We start from the raw sequence: 21,551 nt of genomic DNA on the forward strand, positions 1-21,551 counted from the left end.
ACATCAACTATAGTAGCCACACCTGGGTGGTTCAGTTAGTTAAGAATCTGACTTTGGGGCAGCCTGGGTGGCTCAGCAGTTTAGTGCTGCCTTCAGTCCAGGGCGTGATCCTAGAGACCCGAGATCGAGTCCCACATCAGGCTCCCTGCATGAGCCTGCTTCTCCCTCTGCCTGTGTCTCTGCCTCTCTCTCTCTCTCTCTCTCTCTCTGTGTGTGTCGCTCATGAATAAATAATAAAATCTTAAAAAAAAAGAAAAAGGAATCTGACTTTGGCTCAGGTCATGATCTGAGTCCTGGGATGGAGCCCAGGAGTCTGCTTCTCTCCCTCTCTCCCTTTCCGTCCCTCCCCCAGCTCATTCTCTGTCTCTGTCTCAGTCTCTGTCTCTGTCTCTCAGAAGGAACAAAATCTTTTTAAAAAATCAACTATAGCTAAGGTCATCTATTTTGAATAACACCAGTTAAATAATGATATTTTAAATACTGTACGATTTGAGGTGCCTGGGTGACTAAGTCATGCCTGATTCCTGATTTCAGCTCAGGTCATGATCTCAGGGTCATGAGACGTAGCCCTGTGTTGGGCTCTATGCTCATCGGGGAGTCTGCTGAAGATTCTTTCTCTCCCTCTCCCTCTGTCCCTCCCCCCACTTGCATGCTCTCTCTCTCTTTCTAAAATAAATAAATAAATCTTTTTAAACAATTAAACATAAATCAATGCTGTACAATCCTATGTTTATTAAATTCAAAAACAGGCAAATTTAATCTACTGAAGTAGATATCAGATTAGGTGATTACCTGTAGGCAAAAGGATATTTATAGGGAAAGGATGCATGAGAACCTTCTCAGGTGCTGGAAATAGTCTGTCTTGATTTGGATGGTGATTACCATTACATTTAAAAAGTCACTGAGCTCTACATGTAAGAATTGTACATGTACAAACTTCCTACTTGTGAGTTACACCTAATTTAATAAATGAATAAGGGCTAGTGTCTGTGATAGGACACAAGTTTTTTTAGTGTAAGCTGTATTTAGCATTAGAAAAATTTTCAAGGTAACCTACCTCAACTCTGTCCTTCACAGATGAGGGAACTGGCATCAAACAGATACAGAGATTTATTTGCCCTATGTCACACACATATTCAGAGGCTGAGATGCGTAATTGTTATTGAAAGGATTTCCATGGTTTGGTCGTGCCTCCAAAATATATTTCATGTGCCACATATTCCTAAAAAGAAGATCCAAATGTACCATTGAATTCTTAGTGATATTTATTTACTAGTTTCCTTTTTTTTTTTTTCTCACATTGATCACATTTATTTTTCCTCTTTATTCTTGGAATCTCTAGACTAAACATTCCAATCTTTTCTTTCATTCCTATTAATAGGAATACATGTTTTCCCTAGAGGTGTTATTTCACATGTACTCACTTAATCTTACCCATTTCCTAAAAATTCAATAATGGTACCTGTTCAAACTTCAAAGAGACTCCCTCCACTCCCCTGAAAGACTCTTTACCTAAGTCATCTTATACTCATCGCATCACTGTATTTTAACATTTAAACTCTTTGCTCTTTTTGCTCAATAAAGAAGAAAATAATGTAGATACTAATATGGATGGCTTTGCTTTAGGCAAATGTGTCCTCTCTGATTTTTTCACCTAATTTACCTGCCATTGGTATCTCCCTGAAAAGCAATTCAGAGGTATTTCCCATGCTGCTCCCAACAAACACCCTCTGTTCTCAACTACTTCTGAGACCTTGACAGTAAAATCTGCCCATGAGAAAACTGCTAAGTGTCTTTTATTTGGCTGTTTTTTCATTTAAATAGAATAGATTGTTTCTCAGTTCAAATCTGCATTCTCTAAATTTTATACTTGGTGCCCGACTATCTCTGTTTTTTATAGAGAAGACTACATGTCATGATACAAGTGAATTACTTGTGGAACAATCCTTTGGCAGATTCATAAACTACTGTAAAGTGATCCAAATACAAATATTTCAGAGTTAACTAAATGGAAGGTGTGGGTACACTTGTAATCATATTCACAGATGACTGCAGTCCAAGTTCCTGTTTTTTACAATCAATTATTTTACCTGTAACTGGAGACATTGCAATCTGGTAAAAAACCATTCCAATAATCTTCAGAAGAATAGTTTATGATCAAATGCAGCAGGTGCCAGAACATTGCCAGGCACCGCACACCTTCCCTTGAATTGATTTGGTTCATATTCTTCTATTTTGATGTAAGTATGACAATCCACATGACATCAAATTCAGAGGCTTCTTGGGCAGCCCAGGTGGCTCAGTGGTTTAGCGCCAACTTCGGCCCAGGACATGATCCTGGAGACCCGGGATCAAGTGCCACATCAGGCTCCCTGCATGGAACCTCCTCTCTCACTCTCTCTCTGTGTGTGTGTGTGTGTGTGTGTGTGTGATGAATAAATAAATAAAATCTTTAAAAAAAAATGGATCCCTTGAGCTTAAAAAAAAAAAAAAATTCAGAGGCTTCTCGATGAGCTGTGCCAGATTCCTTCCATCTGGCCCTTCCAATTCACTTTCCACTCCAATCCGCCCTGTTCTGTGTCCAGGAGGCTGATTTTAATGGACTTTATCAAAGAGCTCCCTGCTTGCTGCCTCCCATTGTGTCGGTCAGTGGTCACCAGTAAGATAGTGGAGAAAGAAGTCTAGGCACTTTTCTTCTGGGTCCTTCAAAGGAAGATCTATCCATCTTACAGAATCCCTTGAATGAAGGTCACTTTCCTGTTAGTCTGCTGTGTCCTAGATTACCTATGTGGTTTCTCTGTACCGTCTCCACATCTTTTTAAACGGCCCCTTTATTACACTCTCTTGAAATAATGCAATTTGAGTATGCCATCTGTTTTGTGTGGAGAACTTGACGGAGTTTCACTGAGCACATAAGAGTCACTTTGGAAATCTGGCCTATCTTAAAAGAAGAAACATTTCGTGTGCACCCTCCCCAAGTTCCAAGAAAGCACAGTGGCACTTCAAGTGAGTACGAGGCTGTTGCATCCACAAGACTGTCAATCCCAACCTTCTACCCCAAACCTCTCATATAAACTAGAGTGTTGTACCTACACCCAATCAAGTAACTGTGATATATCATAAGCTTGTCTGTATCTCTGTTTTAGGGGAAATTATTTTAAACCATAAACCCCTGAAAGTAAGTAATATGTGACTTTTTTTTAATGTATTTATTTATGATATTCACAGATAGAGAGAGAGAGAGAGAGAGGCAGAGACATAGGCAGAGGGAGAAGCAGGCTCCATGCACCGGGAGCCCGACGTGGGATTCGATCCCAGGTCTCCAGAATCGCGCCCTGGGCCAAAGGCAGGCACCAAACTGCTGCGCCACCCAGGGATCCCCAATATGTGACTTTTTCAGTCTTCCCTATATGGTAAGATTTATGGACTAACTCACAACGGTGATGATTGGTTAGAAGGTAGAAGTCACCCCTGCTAATAACTGAACCAGGATGTTTCCTAACAGGATATCAATAGTGTTTCCAGTTAGACGTGGACAAGGCCAAGAGAAAACAGTGTTTCTTTTTTTTTAATATTTTATTTATGTACCCATGAGAGACACAGAGAGAGAGAGAGGCAGAGACACAGGCAGAGGGAGAAGCAGGCTCCATGCAGGGACCCGGACACCAGACTGATCCTGGGACCTTGGAATCTCAACCTGAGCCAAAGGCAGAGCTCAAGCACTGAGCCATCCAGGCATCCCAGGAAACAGCGTTTCCAAAATGGTATCTCCAAGGCCACATGGTAGCTGCACAATGAATAACACCTTCCTCTGAGTTGAGCATCCCCCAATGACTTTCTGCAGCCCGGCTTCACTCTTCTTGCCTCCTGCACAAAGACCACGGGAATACCCGCTGCTACACTGCCCCTCGCCTTGACAGCATCAGTAGAAGTGATGGCCATTTCCTTTGATCCCTCCAGAGAATCCCACAGCACAAGCCTGACCCCTGTGAAGAGCACTCCCCACCTTCTCTTACTGAAATGCACCCAAGTTCCTCTGCGCTGTCTATTCTCCGTGCTGCAGTAAGCTAAATAAACCTCACTTTTTGGATAGAATGGTACTGTGGGACTGCCGGAATGGAATCCAAGAGTAGATGCTCTATCTCTACTCCTCAATCCCTTTTCCATTTTTATGCACACTCTCTTGGAGTATGCTTTTACTTAAAATGGCAACCCTTGCTTGGTTATTTATAGAGTGCTTAAAATACCCGGGAATTTACATTCTACTAGAGAACCCTCACCAATGGCTGAAAGATGCAGAATTAGAACTACTCCTTCCCCCTAACACCGATCAAGACAACTCTGAGGTTTACCTAAGCTCTTTCCAGAGCTCCCCTGTGAGAAAGTGCCAAAGTTACTCTTAATAGGACTTTGCATGATAACACAGCTTTATCTATCTGCTTCCTTTCCCTTCCTGGTCTCACTTCCCCACTACCCTGTTGACAATTCCTGGGAAGTTTTCTAAACATTTTCACATGAATTCTCCTCTCAGGGTCTGCTTCTGGAGAACCTAAATTAGGGCAAATCCAACCTAAATGTTCGATGAGGCCTTTGGGGAGAAATGATCTTCTCACCTAATAGTTAGAGAATGTATAAGAGCTAGGCAAGTAGAAAGGTAAGGAATAGCATAAAAGAGTAAAGAGACAATTCAAAAACAAACAGAAAAGGACACAGAAAAAGAGGTCATCCATAGTCTGCAGGGATCCATTCGCCTCTCCACATTGTGGGAGCAAACAAGTGTGAACAGTGAGTGTCCAGTCAGGGACAGATCATGAAAGGTTTTTTATGTCGCCTTAAAAGTTTGAGCTCTATCTCATGACTGGGAGAAAAATGATCAAATTTACATTCTGACCCACCATGTGGTAGCTGTATGGAAGATAGAACTAGCCAGAAGTCTACTGCAAAAATTGCAAAAATAAATAAATTAATAACAATAACAACAGCAGCGGCGGCATGCACTGATCTAGGATATGAGTCGGAAGAGAGAACTTCAAGAAATGAATCGAAAGTCAAATTGTCAGTCCTAGTGGGTGTGGGTGCTGAAGGGAAGGAAGGACCCACAGATGACTCCCAGGTTTCTAGGCTGGGAACTAGGTGGATAGTAAGAGAATCTGCTAATGGCAGGAAGAAAAGCTGGTTGCGTTGGTTCCACAAAGGTTTTACTTTGACATGTGCTGAAATTGAACAGCCCTCAAAATTCACAGATGAAAATACCCAGCCAGCAGCATGAACTAAGAATATGAGTGTCAGGGTAATGTCTGAAAGGAAAAACAAGTGGTCATCTAGACCCCAAGAGTAGATGAGATCACTCAAGAGTGTGTGTAGTGAGAAGAGCACTAGCATGAGGAAGGAACCTCAGTGTGCTGGAAATCTCAGCATTTAATGTGCAAGGAGAAGAATGGGCTGATAAAGGAGAAGGGGCCCTAAGAGTTAAAGAGATTTGAGGAGAACCAGAAAAACATCTCTCCACTTTCCCAATCATCAGTCTGCCCATTTTTCCCCTTCCTGCAATGTCCAGACATTGGGACACTGGCTCAGGATAACAGCAAAGTTCCTTTAATATTTTGTGCCCTCAAATATTCTCATGGCCTGCAAGGCCTCTCCCCAAAGAATAGCTAGGTAAACAAATTGGGAGGACACTCCATGATTCTCTGTAGATGGATCCAAAGTGCTGAGAGAATAAGCAGTGTCATTTACATACTGATGTTCATGCACTGAAGCTAATCCATCTCCTAAACTTTTCATACTCAGTTGTCAAAACCCAGCTTTCCCTTTAGTGCCCCTTTAAAACAAAGTAGGAACCAGTTCTGCAGAAGAGCCATGTATTCTGGGAAGACTTAGAAACTGCCTTTCTCCCTAGCCATCATCAAATTAGTCACTTGTCAAATTGAGTCATGGAAGAAATACATCAGAAGCCTGGAAAAATAAATATAGAAAGAAAGAAGTAGGGTAGTGTGAGAATGGTTCTGACCACAACAGATGTTAATAATATAAATTAAAACAATACTGCCGCTGAATCAGGTAACTTATATCCAACTGAGACCTATTCTATATCAAGTGCATGCTCTATACCAGTCATTATGCTTGATGTTTTACCCGTATTTGCTTGTTCAATATTCAAAAGAATACCTTGAATAGGAAATCATATAATCCCATTTTTAAGAATAAAGCACATGATGGGTGGCTGGGTGGCTCAGTTGGTTAAGTATCCAACTTGGTTTCAGCTTAGATCATGATCTCACAGTGGTGAGATCAAGCCCAGGTCAGGCTTGCACCCAACATTGAGTCTACTTGAGATTCTGTCTTTCCCTCTCCTTTTGCCCCTGTGCCCTCTCACACGCTCTCGCTTGCTCTCTCTCAAAATAAATAGATAAATCTTTGGAGAAAAAAAATAAAGCGATTGAGGGTAAATAAGAATCCAAGGGTCACAAAGCTAAGGAGCAAAAGAACATGGATTTGAAACAATGTTCTGTCTGGCACTATAACCCATGCTCTTAACCACCAAGCTACATTCCTTGTTCAACTTTTCTACCCTGGGGCCCTCAATGCCAGGATTAAGTTTGGAGATAATAACAAAGCACCAGAAGAGCACATAGGAAAGCCTCAAGTCTAGTTTAGTTTTTCATACTGCAAGGACAAAATATTCACCTCTACATCTCTACATCCCTACCATAGTTCTGTGGTAGAACTTATTAAAATGCAGACTCTTTTAATGTATATAAAATGTTTTAATATATGATGAAGTACCAAGTCAAAACAACAAATGACTATTGCATCAAGAAGACAATGTGAATTTATTTTAAAGTTAATGAAGACAAAGAAATTTCAATGTTAAACTTCAGTAGTATGACATAAAATTTTAACAAAGTAAACTGTACACAAAGGAGGTGTTTCATAAAATATTATCAGAATGATAAAGAGGAAAAATACTTAAAAACATTTAAAAAGTGATTATTTTTTCAAGCAATTAGTCTTGAATTTTGGGCATGCCAATGATGAATTAAAAAAAAAAAAAAGAGTCACTCACTGCCCCATGAGACCAAGAGGAAGGCAAGTTAAGCTATTGGAAACTAATATTCAGCTTTAAAGGTGAGCCTTGTGCTTTCAGCATCTATATTCAAACTATAAAACCTTTGCAAGGCAAGCAGGGACCTTGCATATAAAGGGCAATCACACATTTATAGTCCAGAAAGATCTTTCTTGTGAGAACACATTCTATACCCTCACTACTCTAGAAACCCTTTGTTCTCATACAATTTGAAGATGCAGTTTTACAGCCTAAAATTCAAGCCCTTATGTGAAGAGAGGTGCTTTTTAAAGAATACATCCTCAGTCTGTTGTTTGCCTCCTGCATGCTGACCCTTCTTGGGTTTAGGATGACCATTTTCCGAGAATAGAAAATTTGGTCTAAATGAGAAATACTCTTTAAAATTGCTTTATTGCTATGTTGGTTTTTCTTTGTAATTATGGTTGAGTTATTCCATAAAATTTACTGCTATGACAGTCTTGTAATGGCAATACAGTCCAACCAATTTGTTATTCACTGGAGAAGATGGTAAATAGGCTATGGAATCTAAAACTAAACCAGTGTCTTTTGCTGAAGACACTGGTTAGGTTTTTCCAGAAGCTTTTGGTTGGGTTTTCCATAGGAATTGGCCTACAGGCAAAGCTGAATTTGAGGTGTCCTAGAAATAGCATGAGAAAATGCTTTTCTAGCCTTATTTCCATCTTAAATTATGAGCAGAACTGTGTGTTGAAAGGGAACCGTTTGTGTTGGACTTGAGCAATGAAGGAGGGGATAAGAAAAAAAGATGGAAAGACCCGAACAAAAGTAGGCAGAATGCCTGGAAATAAATATGAAAAAAAAAAATATATATACACACTTTAAAACTATAGACTTAAAAAATGTATAGCTCCCAAACTCTGAAAATGGGAGTCACCAACTGGCATAGTTTTGTTTCACAGGTGGTATTACAAAAGGCATGGGTCCATTGCTACCTAATTTGAATCTGAAATATAAGATACTACCATATTAAAAATCCTAAAATTCTTCTTAGTTCATTAAGGCATTCATTCTTCATGAAGAATGCTTTAATTTGCCTGCATATCTACACCCTATTATAGTCTCTTCATTTCCCTCTGTCCTCCTTGTTGAAAACAAATGAAATAATGAACTTAATAAGTGTCCAGCTTAAGCTATTTCATTAACATTAAATAAAAGTCAGTTCACTTCCAATCCCCAAATGCCTTTTGCTTCAACCTCTGAAATCCAAGTCCAATTGAACATGTGACACCAGACCAAATACCACTGTGTCTAAAATAAGTAATAAAAATGTCATCCACGCCCTCTCTGAAACTTGGATTCTGTGTATTATTATCTATTTAAGATTTTTATTCAATTTATAGACAATGTCTCATTCATGAATGAAGAAATAATGAAACTGCCTAGATCAGACATAAATATAGCACCTATTGTAAATAGTGGAGGAAATAATACATAGAACAAAACTCCTCCTTCCAAAATAAAACATGATCAAACAGAGTATTAGAATAATCCCACCTATCAAAGAAAGGATACCAGAAAACTGGTATCAGAAGAGAATTCCCTTTTGTTCTTTCTTGTCACATCATTTAGGTTAGCTTGGGTAACTTACTTAATCCTCTGAGCCTCAGTGTGCACTGTATAAAATGAGAATAATAATACCTGTTGGTCAGGGTTGTGGTAAGATAATCTTGGAGGGGGAAATCACCAAATTTACCAACAACCAGTGTTTGTAAAGTGTGGTCTTGCACCAGCAGTTTTAGCAACATCTTGTTAGGAATGCAAATCTCAGGTCTCACCCAAGACCTACTGAATCAGAAAATCTGAGGATGGGGCCCAGCAATCTGTCTGAAAAGTCCTCCAGGTGTAAAAATCACTGATTTCTTTTTAAAATATGATCTGTACTATTTTCATCATAATGAATCCATGTGTGAAACAAATCCACATATGTATCCATACAATCCAGTTATTAAAATATTCAAATATGTAAGGATTTTTATTATTTTATAAATATGAGAACTGTAATGTTCAAGTGATTTGTACTTTTTATACAGGTTTACAGTTTTTCAAAATAGATCATATTATAAAATTATATGCACACATACAAACACAAACATATATAATTTTCTCATTGCTTTGCTTTGTGAATTTGGAGATGCAGGCCTATTCGAAGCAAAAAGCTCTTCAGTCTGCTCTGGATTGAAAAACTTTCAGTGTCATAGCCTTCCAGACTGTATGATCCTTAAACTCACAGGTGTCATCTGGAAGACATAGACCTCTACCATTCATGCTTTGTTTTGCTGGAGTTTCCAAATTCTGGAGTCCCTTCTCTTTCAAGAGTCCCACTTTCCCTCAATTGATATGTTTTTTTTCTTGTTCTTATTGATTTCTGTGTTTTACCTTTTAACCTCTTTTTGAATGTCCTATAGAAAGAAACTAGAGAAGCACACTAATGATGCCACCTTTTAATACAGCCTGAATATTACTGAAAAGAAAGTTTCAGGTCAAGTAAATAACATCCACACTTCTCGATACTGTAAGTTTATCAGACTAAGTTCCCATTCAGCAAAGATTTATTCATTGAATGTTGGATAGGTTGGTATTTCCAAAAAATGACCTTTTCCATCCACTTTTTCTCATTCTTTTTCAACACATATAAACAAATTTGAAGGTTCTTTCTAATGTAATCTAGCAGTCATAACACAGACTTGGCAAATAGCAATCTGAGTTCTAGATATTGGAATTGAAGTTAGATAGGGTTGAATTCTGTCTCCAAAATCAGTCAAGGAGCAGAAAGGATATGAACAGCAAGGGAAAAATCAGAATTCGGATTCATTTCTCAAGTTTATGCTGCATTCTCTATTGGTATAACAGAGTGAACTTCCAAATCTCTATCTATGCAAGTTGAGAAAGTGAGAAAATAGGAGGTGAATTCAGAATCACTATATTATAACAGGGTTTCTCAGCCTCAGAACTATTGAAATTTTGAGCCAGATAATTATTTGTTGCTGGAGTTATTCTGTGCATTGTAGAATGTTTAGCAGTATCCTTGGTCTCCACCCACTAGATGCCACTAGCATTCCCTTCAGTTGTGAAAAATAGAAATGTCCCCAGACATTGCCAAATGTCCCCTTGGGAAACAGCACTGCCCCCAATTGAGAACCATTTTGTTATATTCAAATGTCTATATCTATATTTAGATGGAAAGAAAAAGAAAGAAGAAAGAAAGAAAGAAAGAAAGAAAGAAAGAAAGAAAGAAAGAAAGAAAGAAAGAAAAAAGAAAGAAAGAAAGAAGAAAGAAAGAAAGAAAGAAAGAAAGAAAGAAAGAAAGAAAGAAAGAAAGAAACCTTCTTCTAGAAGATAAAGATCAAGAAGTTAAAGAAAGTTTACAAAAAAGGGTAATATAGAAAATATACCACATACTGTTGCCTTTACAGTGTATAATACAAACTGTATGAAATGGATAAGGGGCAATTAGTTGAATATAAACCTGTCATTTGTTTCAAGGAAATGGGCACAACCCAGGTGGATGAGAAATGTGATTTCAGCAGTTTCTCTATAATCAGTGTCTCAGAAGCACAGTTGAGGACTGAATTAACCATATCTATTCTCTGTATTCTGATACTTTGACATCTGGGGCCTTGCTGACCCTAGAGGGACTGACTGTCCCTCAAATTCCTAGAGATAGTCAACTACTTGCCCATGAATGTGTTTTTCAAATGCAAATCCATCTAGAGTTCACATCTAAACTATCTTGCTTATTGGGCTCTCACACTCCAGGCCACTACACATCTTCCATAATTACCAGGGTCACATACCAGACAACTAGAGACAGGCCTTGTACTCTAGAGTACGTTGAAATTATTCAAATTATCCAATCCTAAACCTGCTTACTCTGCCTTGTCATTCTTCATTCTTCCCACAGAAGCCACAATAAAGATTCTTGCCCACAGCTCTCTCTCTCTCTACGCCTCATAACCAACCCCAACACCTCTTCAAGCAATCCCACTGGAATGGCATGCCTATTGGAAACTGTGAGTAAACAACTGTCTTTTCAATAGGAATTGTTTCCTAATCTGTTAGCCTTACTATACCTCACATTTTCTATTCATATACTCTATTTTCAAATAAGGAGCATAAGTCACAAGATGGCATCAATTACTGGTTTTGACACATCCAAAGGAACAAGACTTGATCTGATACCCAAAGAGAAATGGCACTTTTTAAAAAGGGACCATGCCTTTCTGCTCTTTCTATTCTAAGTTTGTGGTTTTATCATTCTTATTTGCTAATGTTGTATTTTACCAGCTTAGTTTCAAAGGTGTTCTGGGGAGAGAATATTAGTGTAGATATAAGAAAGTGCATGGACTGTGGGTATAAATAAAACTAACTTTGAATCCAAAGTTTATTCTAGATCTTTGGGGTCCTTTTCTGTTTTCACCCACCTGCTTTTACTTTCCTGTTTGTAAAACAAAGATAATATTAAAATAACTATTATGATATAGGATTATTTTAAGGATTATATGGAGTTGTATTAAACATGTATTCACTTAATAAAATGTAGCCTATTAGGTACCAGGCACTGTACTGCTTTTTTATGTTATACAGCATAATGTTAGGGATATAAAAGCAAATAAGCAAATGAATAAATAAATGAAAATTTCAGTTGAAAGATACAGAACAGAGCAAAGTGTCCTGGAGGTATGGGCCTGATTGGGATGTGCTTTAGATATGATGGTCATGTAGACTATCTCTGAGGTCACTGACTGGCCAAGTGATGCCTGAAAAGCTCCTTCTCCTTTCTGAGTTTCCATTTAAATACCTGTAAATGAACTAAATATATGGAATTGCTGCTAGCAAACAATATTTAGTAAGTATTTAGCTATTATGACAAAGTATTGACTATTATAATGGCATTTGTTAAAGTTTATATCATTCTTAATGTAGACTTTGTGTTTCATCACTCTCAACAACTTCTGTTGATAATTTCATAAAGTCCCAATCTGAATGAACACCAATAAAAAATAAATTTATTTTAAAAAAAGTCCCAATCTGAAGAACTTCTCTCTGGACTAAACCAGAATTCCATCTCTAATTCCATCTTTAGTAAGACTTATTTTGATAGAGTGTGCTAGATGTCACAGCAATATTTAGCATAAGGAGTTGTTATCCAGCAATAGACACCTTGAGGATAAGAAGTAGTGTTTATAATTCATTTCCCAAACAGTGTTTTTAAAAATATTGGTTAAGTGAACAAAGAAGGAACCACTAATGGAGAAATTTTCAGCCATATTTTCTTTAAAGCCACTTCCATTTTTCTCCAAATTTCTCTATTCGTCTCTTTTTCTTTTCCACCTTGCTAGATGTTGTAGGTGAAAATAGTCTCTATATTTAAGGAGATTAAGTAATTCTCATTATCTTAACTTTAAAAAAGAACTTTAGTAAGAAAACACATATTTGCTAAGTTTCCAGTTACTTCCAAAATATAGTGTCATCGGAAAAGGAAAAAGAAACTTAAATAGTGCAGAAATTATCAAATAAATACATATTCTCAGTAGAAAATTTAATTTTTGACCTCATTCTTATGAAAGAAACATTCACTAGGAAAACCATTCCATAATCCGTATGTAGGATAAGGATCCTTCTAGGGAAATCCAAATTTTATAGTAATAACTTAAAAATTAATAGTATTGAACACATATAATATGTGTCAAGAACTCTTCTAAATAAGTTATCGTGAAATAGATGCTATTATTACCTTAGTCTTGTTGTGGAGAAAAGTGACAGAGATAGTAAATTAATGCCTATACAGTCAGAAAGCAGAAAAGATTGACTTGAACTCAGGCAGTTTGGTTCTCAAGTCAATGAATTTAGCTCCTATCCTATTCTTTCTCTTAAAAGCAAATAACCTCAATATCAATTTCAAGTCCCAGGGCTATACAAATCATAGGATTTCTACAACTAGTAATAATATTTAGGTTTTAGTCTAAAAAAATAACCCCACAAAAGCAACTGACATCAATTTGTTACTTTCATGGACAATAGAGCAAGTATTTAAAAATAAACACTTCCAGTTTCTCAAAAAGACCTTCATATGTTACTTTAGTTTTGCCTTTTGGCATATGTGTAAACAAATTACACAGCATTATAAATTAATTGCCTTGGGATTGTTTTAGGGTGGCCTTATTAAAAACATCAAATAACTACTATAGTGTTTCTGTGAGCTGCTTGTACTTGGGATTGTACTTGGGGAGAGAAGAAAGAAGATATGAGGTCAAAAGAAATACCACAAAGGAGAAATTCAACATTTACCAGTGAAGTACAAAACCAGACACTTCCTTCAAGACACATAAGGAGGAAAAAGCTATTTATGGCAAAGAGAGTATGAGGAAAGAAGTATAAAGAAAGAGTACACAGAAATAATAGAAACTGAGATATTATTGAGAAATAATCAGAAAATGTGTTGCTTTTTATTCCAGAATTTGCTGTTTAATCCCAAAGAGCTTCAAGGCACTACAGATCTACATAAAGGTCTGAGAAATGTTTGGTATTCTCTGCTGCAGTCCTCTACTCAGTTATTATGTTTTACAAACTTTGGGAATATAAAGTAGGATTGAAATGACAGTGCATCATTTTAACAAATCCTTTTCAGTATTTCTGGGAAAAGCAGATATACTGGCACACTTTGTTAAAATGATAAATTCTTTATATAAGTATTTTAGGAGCAGGAATAAAAACTGGCCCATGTGAAAAATATTTCTGCATAAAACAGCAAATTTTTATGTTATGTAAATATCACTGAAAGGAAAAATTTCTGCTGAAAGTGGACCAATTCCAGTGACTCTGGAGAAATTACCTTTGAGAAAGTTACTATGAAGTTAACTATTGGGAATCTCGCTGTTATTTGAGATGCTAGCATCCAAATGGTTTGAAGAAATTGCAAGGTTGAAGGAAACTGTGATGAAAGTTCCAATTCAGGGAGGAGGAGGAGGAGGAGGGAGGCGGGAGGAGAAGGAGAAAAATATGAAGCACAGAAGGGGAAATAGCAAATATTTTAAAAGAAGAATATTTCCTTCCCAGCTTAGTAGCCAAAACTAACTTAGCTCTGGACATCACTCAGGCATGTGACCTGTGGCCTGTGAGACACCCACCCAGACTACTTACACTTCTACAGGGTGGTTGAACATGTTTTAATGCCATGTTAACTTGTGACAACCTACCGATGTCTAGTTTCCTAACGTACATCTTCAAGTAATTTTTCAAGAGGGTATGCCTATTACATTTTTTGAGCCCTTGAGTATCTGACAGTGTTTCTCTGCTCCCTTCCTACATGAATGACTCCAAGGAGATTGTCCCATGGCTCCCTGATAGCCACTGTTGGAATGGGAGATTTTATCGTCAGCCTGAATTTTATACCAAGGTGCCTGAAGGGGCTTTTATGTAGTTATTTGTTAGGTCTTTGCCACTTCACAATATTGCAAAAATGGGACAAGGTCTATCTTCAGTGACCATTCTTCCTGGAAGCCAGCAGTCCTTTTGATTTGCACCTCTAGGTATTTTTACACTTAAAAAAAAAAAAAAAAAAAAGTCTGCTTCAGCTGTCTTCCATCATATTCTGGCCACATTCGTGATTTCTTCTTCAGAAGAACATTAATTGTCAGGCTGGATGTCTACCATTTGTTCTCTGCATCATTCCTCAGTCCCCATCATATTGTATCTTTTTGTTTTGCAGTAATAGTTTCAGGGGGCTCTCCACGCCAATGATTCAAATGTTTAGCATTATTGAGTCCTTCTTTATGACCTCCAGTGCAAGTGTTAATTCACAAAACTGAATTCCAGTCTTGCTTTTTCTCCTTATTTTTTCAGTGTTTCAGGGCTCTTCCTTACTTCACCAACTTCGCTATACTGAACATGCATGTAGGTTCTAGAATCACACTACATGTGTTCTTCTTCCAACTACCACTTCTTTGCTGTGTAATTGTAGGAAAAGTGTGTTATAGTTCCCAACAATTATTGAAAAGAGGGAAGCAGACACATATCTAAGCTTATCCTCCCTTCTCTTCTCCCACCCCCTGATTCTCTGTTATCACTGGGCTGTTGTACCTGGTGTCGCAAACACATACAAATCCCTTCCCAACAAATAAAAGAAAGAGCAAAAGAAGATAATGACAGTAACTTCCTAACCAATTTGTTGTGACCATTAAATGAAATGATCTATGGGAAATGCTTAACTTAGTGCTTGGTAGAGAATAAGAAGTTAGCAAATACTAGTTCTCATTTTCATCATCACTATCATCATCTAACGGCACCTTCATATCTCCTCCTCACAGTTTGCTCCTATTTCTGCTCACAACACAGTGATTCTACAGTGTTCTCATTCTTGTTCTTATTCTTCTTGTTTCAAGTCTGTTTGGGTTGCAAAATCCAAACAAAGAGATTGATTTATAGCCTGAAATCTGAAGCGCCTCCACCTCGTCATCTCAGTTTGCCAGGTTTTGAGAGTTCACCTGATTTGGTCCACATCTCGAGTTCATTCCAGAGGAAACATGTTCCCATAGCCACCAGCCACCACCACAAATGCTATGTGAACACACAGAGTTTTAAATAAATTATAATCACACCCTTCTACCAAAATACAATCACCAGCAATATACATAATTTCTTAAAAGTTTCCCCAGCACTTTTTATCAGAGAGTGGACTAAAAAAATGTATATTGTGCTATTTATTTCAATCAACTCATATTTACTGAGCACTATGTACCAACCTGTTAAATGAACTTTCTGCTTTCATTCATGTTTTAAGAGACATTTCATTTTTGTTCTCAACCCTTCCTGGAATATAAACTTTCTGAGTGGCTTTAAATAATGCGGCTGGCCACCGTAATACTAAGAGTCATTTATGTTTTCCTAAACTTTGTTTCTCCTGATTCAATCAGTGATGTGCACTACTTTTTAGGGAGGGAAGAATCTCATTATTCAGTTGATTTATTAATGATACCACTTCAAAGAAAAGCAGTAACCAGAAATTAATAAAACAAACTACACTTCTGAAGCTAAGCAAGTGTACATATCCTTACTTTTGAATGACAGAGAAGTCAACTTGAAAAGTGATGAGATATCAGAGAAACAGACCAAACAGAAAGATGACAATATTTTTTTAAGATTTTATTTATTTATTCATGAAAGACACACAGAGAGAGGCAGAGACATAGGCAGAGGGAAAAGCAGGCTCCCTGAGGGGAACCCAGTGGGAGACTCAATCCCAGAACCCCAGGCTCATGACCTGAGTCAAAGGCAGACGCTCAACCACTGAGCCACCTAGATGCTCTAGAAAGATGACAATCTTGAAAAGAAGTTGACAAAGTAATGGCTGCTTCAACAATGATAAAAAAAAAAAAAAAAAAAAAAAAAAAAAAAACAACTAGAATAAGCCAGAAGACAACACTTATTTTCAAAACATCAAAACCCTAAAATCCCTGTAAGTTTAATGACTGTTTAGGATCCAAAAATAGGTTAGATTTGAATTAATTCTGCCTTAACTTTCATGGGGAACAAAACAGGAAATCTCATAAGCACCTTATAAAATACGTTGAGGTTATCTCCTATGGCCTTCTCTTTTCCCTCAGGTCAGAGTTAAATTTGTAAATAACTTTTCTCAATGAGAGAAGACCTGTGAGTAAAGCACACAAAGAACAATTACTAACATAGGCAAAGAAAATGCTAAATGGAAAATCTGAATTAGGCATGTTCACAATTTAAAATGTTCCATGTAGGAATCAAGGTAAAAACCATATAATCGTGGAATGTGAGAACCAAGGTGTCTTTTTATTTTTATTTTTTTCCATGGTGTCTTTTGAAAAGTCATTTAGTTTAATCCTTTTTTTTTTATATGGAGATTCAGAAGTAGCAGGTTAATAAAGTCCCGTGCTTATGGTTACTGCCATTTGAGGTAGACTAGAAAACCGCACAGTGTTTCTAAGACTGCAAAATGTAGACTACACCTCAAGTCACAACACAGTTGTACATTTAATATCTGAGGGTATATTTACCCCAATATGTCTGAATGACCTGTGTTCAAAGCCCTTGGCTAAATTACCAGAAGTAGTTCTAGAACAAATTGTGACTGGCAGAGAAAGAGCCTCTGTAAATAAATATGAAATTCTTAAAAACAGAGGATACTCTATTTTTTTTTTAATTTTTATTTATTTATGATAGTCACACAGAGAGAGAGAGAGAGAGAGGCAGAGACATAGGCAGAGGGAGAAGGAGGCTCCATGCACCGGGAACCCGACGTGGGATTCGATCCCGGGTCTCCAGGATCGCGCCCTGGGCCAAAGGCAGGCGCTAAACCGCTGCGCCACCCAGGGATCCCAACAGAGGATACTCTAATAAGTTTCTCCAAATGTATTTGTGTGAGCTATCTCTAGCTCCCACCTCTCCTCTGTAATCATATTAATCCCTCCTCCACAATTTCACTTGAATATGTCTTCCCCGTCTTTAGATGTTAGCTCAGTTGGCATCCTCCCTGGCAATCTCTTTAAAAATTGCAGCATAGTCCTTGACTCTCCATCTTCCTCCTCAAATTTATTTTCCTCCAAGTTACTCATCACCATCTAACATACAGTCTATTTTACTTACTTAGTTTGTACATTATCTCTTCATCAACCTATATTCCTGCACCTTGTATAGGTCCATTGTCAGCATGAAATATTTTTGAATAAGTATATGGATGATTGAATGAATGAATGAATGAATTTCCTAGAGTCTTACAAGCAGATTCTATTAATCCGTTATATCTTAAAATAGTCTTCATGAATATTAGTTGATCTGATTCTTTAAGTATAACTGAATCATTTCTTTCTTGATTAACATCATTATATATAATGATATCTCTGTATAAATTGAACTATCATACATAACTATACTATGATCACATCATGAATTGAGCCCTTAAAGGGAAGGGGGGAAAAAATCTCTTCTTGATACAGAATATATTACTAAAAAGACAGTTCTAGTTCTTTCCAAATTTGATGTCAGTCTAAATAAACAATCATCTTTGAATTAAGATAGATACTCCCATCCAACCCAGGTCTTTATTCTTTATTCATATACCACATCTAGGATTATCCTCAGAGTATCAGAATGTATTAGAAGAGGTGGGACGTGTAGATGTGATTATGTCCCATGACAACATACGAGGTTTCTGTCATTGCTTTACCCACTGAAATCCACAAGGAGACAACAGGAAGAAAAAGCCACTTTCTAAAAAGAACATCATTCAGTCCAAATGTCCATTCATTCTCTTTATTCATGTTAGAATTTATTTCAAAGCACACTTTAATTCTGATCCACAGGAACTCTAAGATGTTGTAACTCCAGAGATTAAATTTAACTTTTTATAGTACTCCACTCCTTGCTTCAAGGTTTTGGCTCAACTGGCCAAGCTAAACTACTGGTTAAACTCCTGACATGAAATAAGATTGTTGCTTTCAGGCTGGTCCTAAGTGAGCAGCACCACAATGCAAACCGCTGGAGCTGTCATTACTTTATTTTTTATTCTGAAAGAAAGATTTGTACAAGATTTTTCTCAGTAATGAAAAAGAACCAAGAGAGCCCTAACTATTGATGAATTTTTTTTTCCTCTAGCACAACTCACTATTTCTGAATTTTTTATTATGAAAAAGTATCCCTTCTCTTATTTGAGGGGGATAATCTAATGTTTCATTCCCTCAAATTTGGTTTGAAATTGAAAAATTTTCAAATATATGCTGTTTTTAAAAATATGGAAAACCCTTAACTGGTTTATACCTGGGATCATAAGGAAAGACCTGAACAAGATCTCTTCACCTGAGTGAAGAGAATTAGAATCAGTTCTTTGTGAATATATATGAGTATATATACAGATATTGAGTGTGTTTCTATATGTGTGTATGTGTGTGTGTGCACGCACATGCACTAAAGTGATCCAAGACCATCACAGAGATAACAATCAAATCCAGTAAGATAACATTTATTGAGTACTTATTCTGGACCCTGGACCAGAAAAAGCAAAGTAATTTACATATATGATCCTCACATTATATATTTGACTGGGTATTTTACAGATGAGGTTTGTATTAGTTTCCTAGGGTTGCTATAACAAAGCATCACAAATGTCCTGGCTTAAAAATAACAGAGATTTGTTCTTTCACAGTTCTAGAAGTTAAACATCTGAATCAAGTTGTCAGCAGGGTTGTGTCTCTCTAAAAGGCTGTTGCAGAGGGTCTGTTCCATGACTCTCTGGAGTCATGTTCTGGCTTCTGGTGGTTGCCAGAAATCCTTGGCATTCATTTATTTATCAATGCATCATTTCAACCTCTGCCTCTGTCTCCACATGGCCTTCTCCTCCTGTGTCTATATTCACATCTCTTCTCTTTGCATATGTGCCTATATTTTCTTCTCTTATAAAGATACCAGTTATATTTACTACTCCAGTTTGAGCTCATCTAAGTAATTACATATGCAAAGACTATTTCCAAATAAGATCATACCCTGAGGTTTCAGGAAGCACATTTTTAAGGGGGGCTGGGTCAGGGAGGGGGACACAATTCAGCCTAATAAAAGCTTACAAAGACCCACAAAGACCTCAGGTACTAAAATTATCAATTAAAAAATACAACAAATATGCTTGATATGTTTAAATAAATAAACTGTGGGGCTTAATACATAACTAGCGCAAAAGAGATTATTAAAAATGGTAGAAGGGCAGCTGGGTGGCTCAGTGGCTGAGCATCTGCCTTTGGCTCAGGTCATGATCTCAGGGTCCTCGGATCAAGTCCCACATCAGGCTCCCCACAGGGAGCCTGCTTCTCCCTCTGCCTCTCTCTCTGTCTCTCATGAATAAATAAATAAACATAAATAAATAAATAAATAAATAAATAAATAAATAAATAGCCTATCTTGAAAAATAAAAACATCTTTAGAAATAAAACTATTAAAATTTATATAAACTATTTAATTTTATATGTTAGACATTAGACACTGGCTATTCATGGCCAAAAAATGAAATTAAGTAACAGGAATGTTTATCTGCAATTTTCTAGAATATAACACATACAAGTAGATAAATAGAAAATAAGTCAAAATTGTTAAGAGACATGGCAAATAAGTAGGAAGATCCAACCAATATCCATTTAAATATAAATGGAAAAGGAGATAGAAAATTAAGCAGAAGAAGTATTTGAAAGGATAATGGGTAAGAAATCTACACAACTAATAATGAGTTAATGAATCTCAAGTGAGATAAAATGAAAGCCACATCTAGGTATACTATAGCAAAACCTTGTAACACCAAAGACAAAAATCTTAAAATCAGCCAGAGAAGGGGCACCTGGATGGCACAGGCGACTGAGCATTTGACTCTTGGTTTGGGCTCAGGTAGTGTGATCTCCAGGTCATGAGATCAAGCCCCAAGTCAGGCTCCATGCCCGCACAGAAGCTGCTTGGGATTCGCTCTCTCTTTGCCCCTCCCCATCACTCTCCCTTTCACTCTAAAATAAATACATAAATCTTTTTTAAAAAAATCAGCCGGAGTATACAGATTAGCTTCAAATGAATGATAAGTATATTAACATCTGATTTCTCAAAAGCAATAGTGAAAGTTGGAAAAGGATAAAATAGTAACTTCATTGTGCTGACAGAAACTAAATATCAATTTAGAATCATTGGTGTTTGCATGTTAATGTTTTTTTCCATCCTTCCATCTTCAACCTTTTTGTTTTCACATTTAAGGCATATCTTTTTAAAACAGCAAAGAGTTGAGTTTTCATTTTTTTCTCCAGTATAATACTACTCATCTAATCATTGGAGTATTTTTTTAAAGATTTATTTATTTGTTTGAGAGAGAACACTAATGAGCAGGGGGAAGGAACAACACCATGCATCAGACCATGCTAGCTTACAACGCCAAATCAAGGGAACCTTAAAGTCTCAGTGACTTAACGCAATGGAAGCCTGTTTCTCCTTGTATCACAGTCACTAAGGGTTCAAGGATTATGACACTATCAGTTATGTGACATTTTCATCTTTGAGAGCGCCTTGGAATCCCATTGGGTCTACAGGGTCCTCTTCATTTAATGGCCAAAAAGAAATGAGCGAGAAGGAAGAACTTTCATGACATTGCAAGGGCCAAGACAAAAGTGCCTTATATTACTTCTGCCCATTTTTCTCATGTTAACTCAACTAGGCACTCACCCTAAGATGTAGAAGACTAACAGAATTTCCCTCCCAAATATAATGAAGAAAAAAATAAAGATATGTGCACATATTACTGAATTAACAAACATGTACAATATAAAGATTCGACAAAGTCAAAAGTTGGTTCTTCAAACGTGAAAAAAAAGGAAAGACACAAAAAAATATGCCCTTTGCAATCTATCCAGAGAGGGGTCTATACCACATTGTCCTGGGTTCCCATCATAACTGAAAGGGA

The 21,551-nt window shown here is 37.1% G+C and overlaps 1 long non-coding RNA gene across 1 annotated transcript in view; it reads right to left on the bottom strand.

Moving 5' to 3' along the window:
• Positions 1-21,551, bottom strand: part of LOC144317212 (uncharacterized) — a 183,158-nt gene that overhangs the window by 134,858 nt on the left and 26,749 nt on the right. The gene's annotated exons all lie outside the window — the stretch shown is intronic.

This window comes from Canis aureus, chromosome 7, assembly GCF_053574225.1.
Source record: "Canis aureus isolate CA01 chromosome 7, VMU_Caureus_v.1.0, whole genome shotgun sequence".
In the NCBI taxonomy this organism is placed as follows: domain Eukaryota; kingdom Metazoa; phylum Chordata; class Mammalia; order Carnivora; family Canidae; genus Canis; species Canis aureus.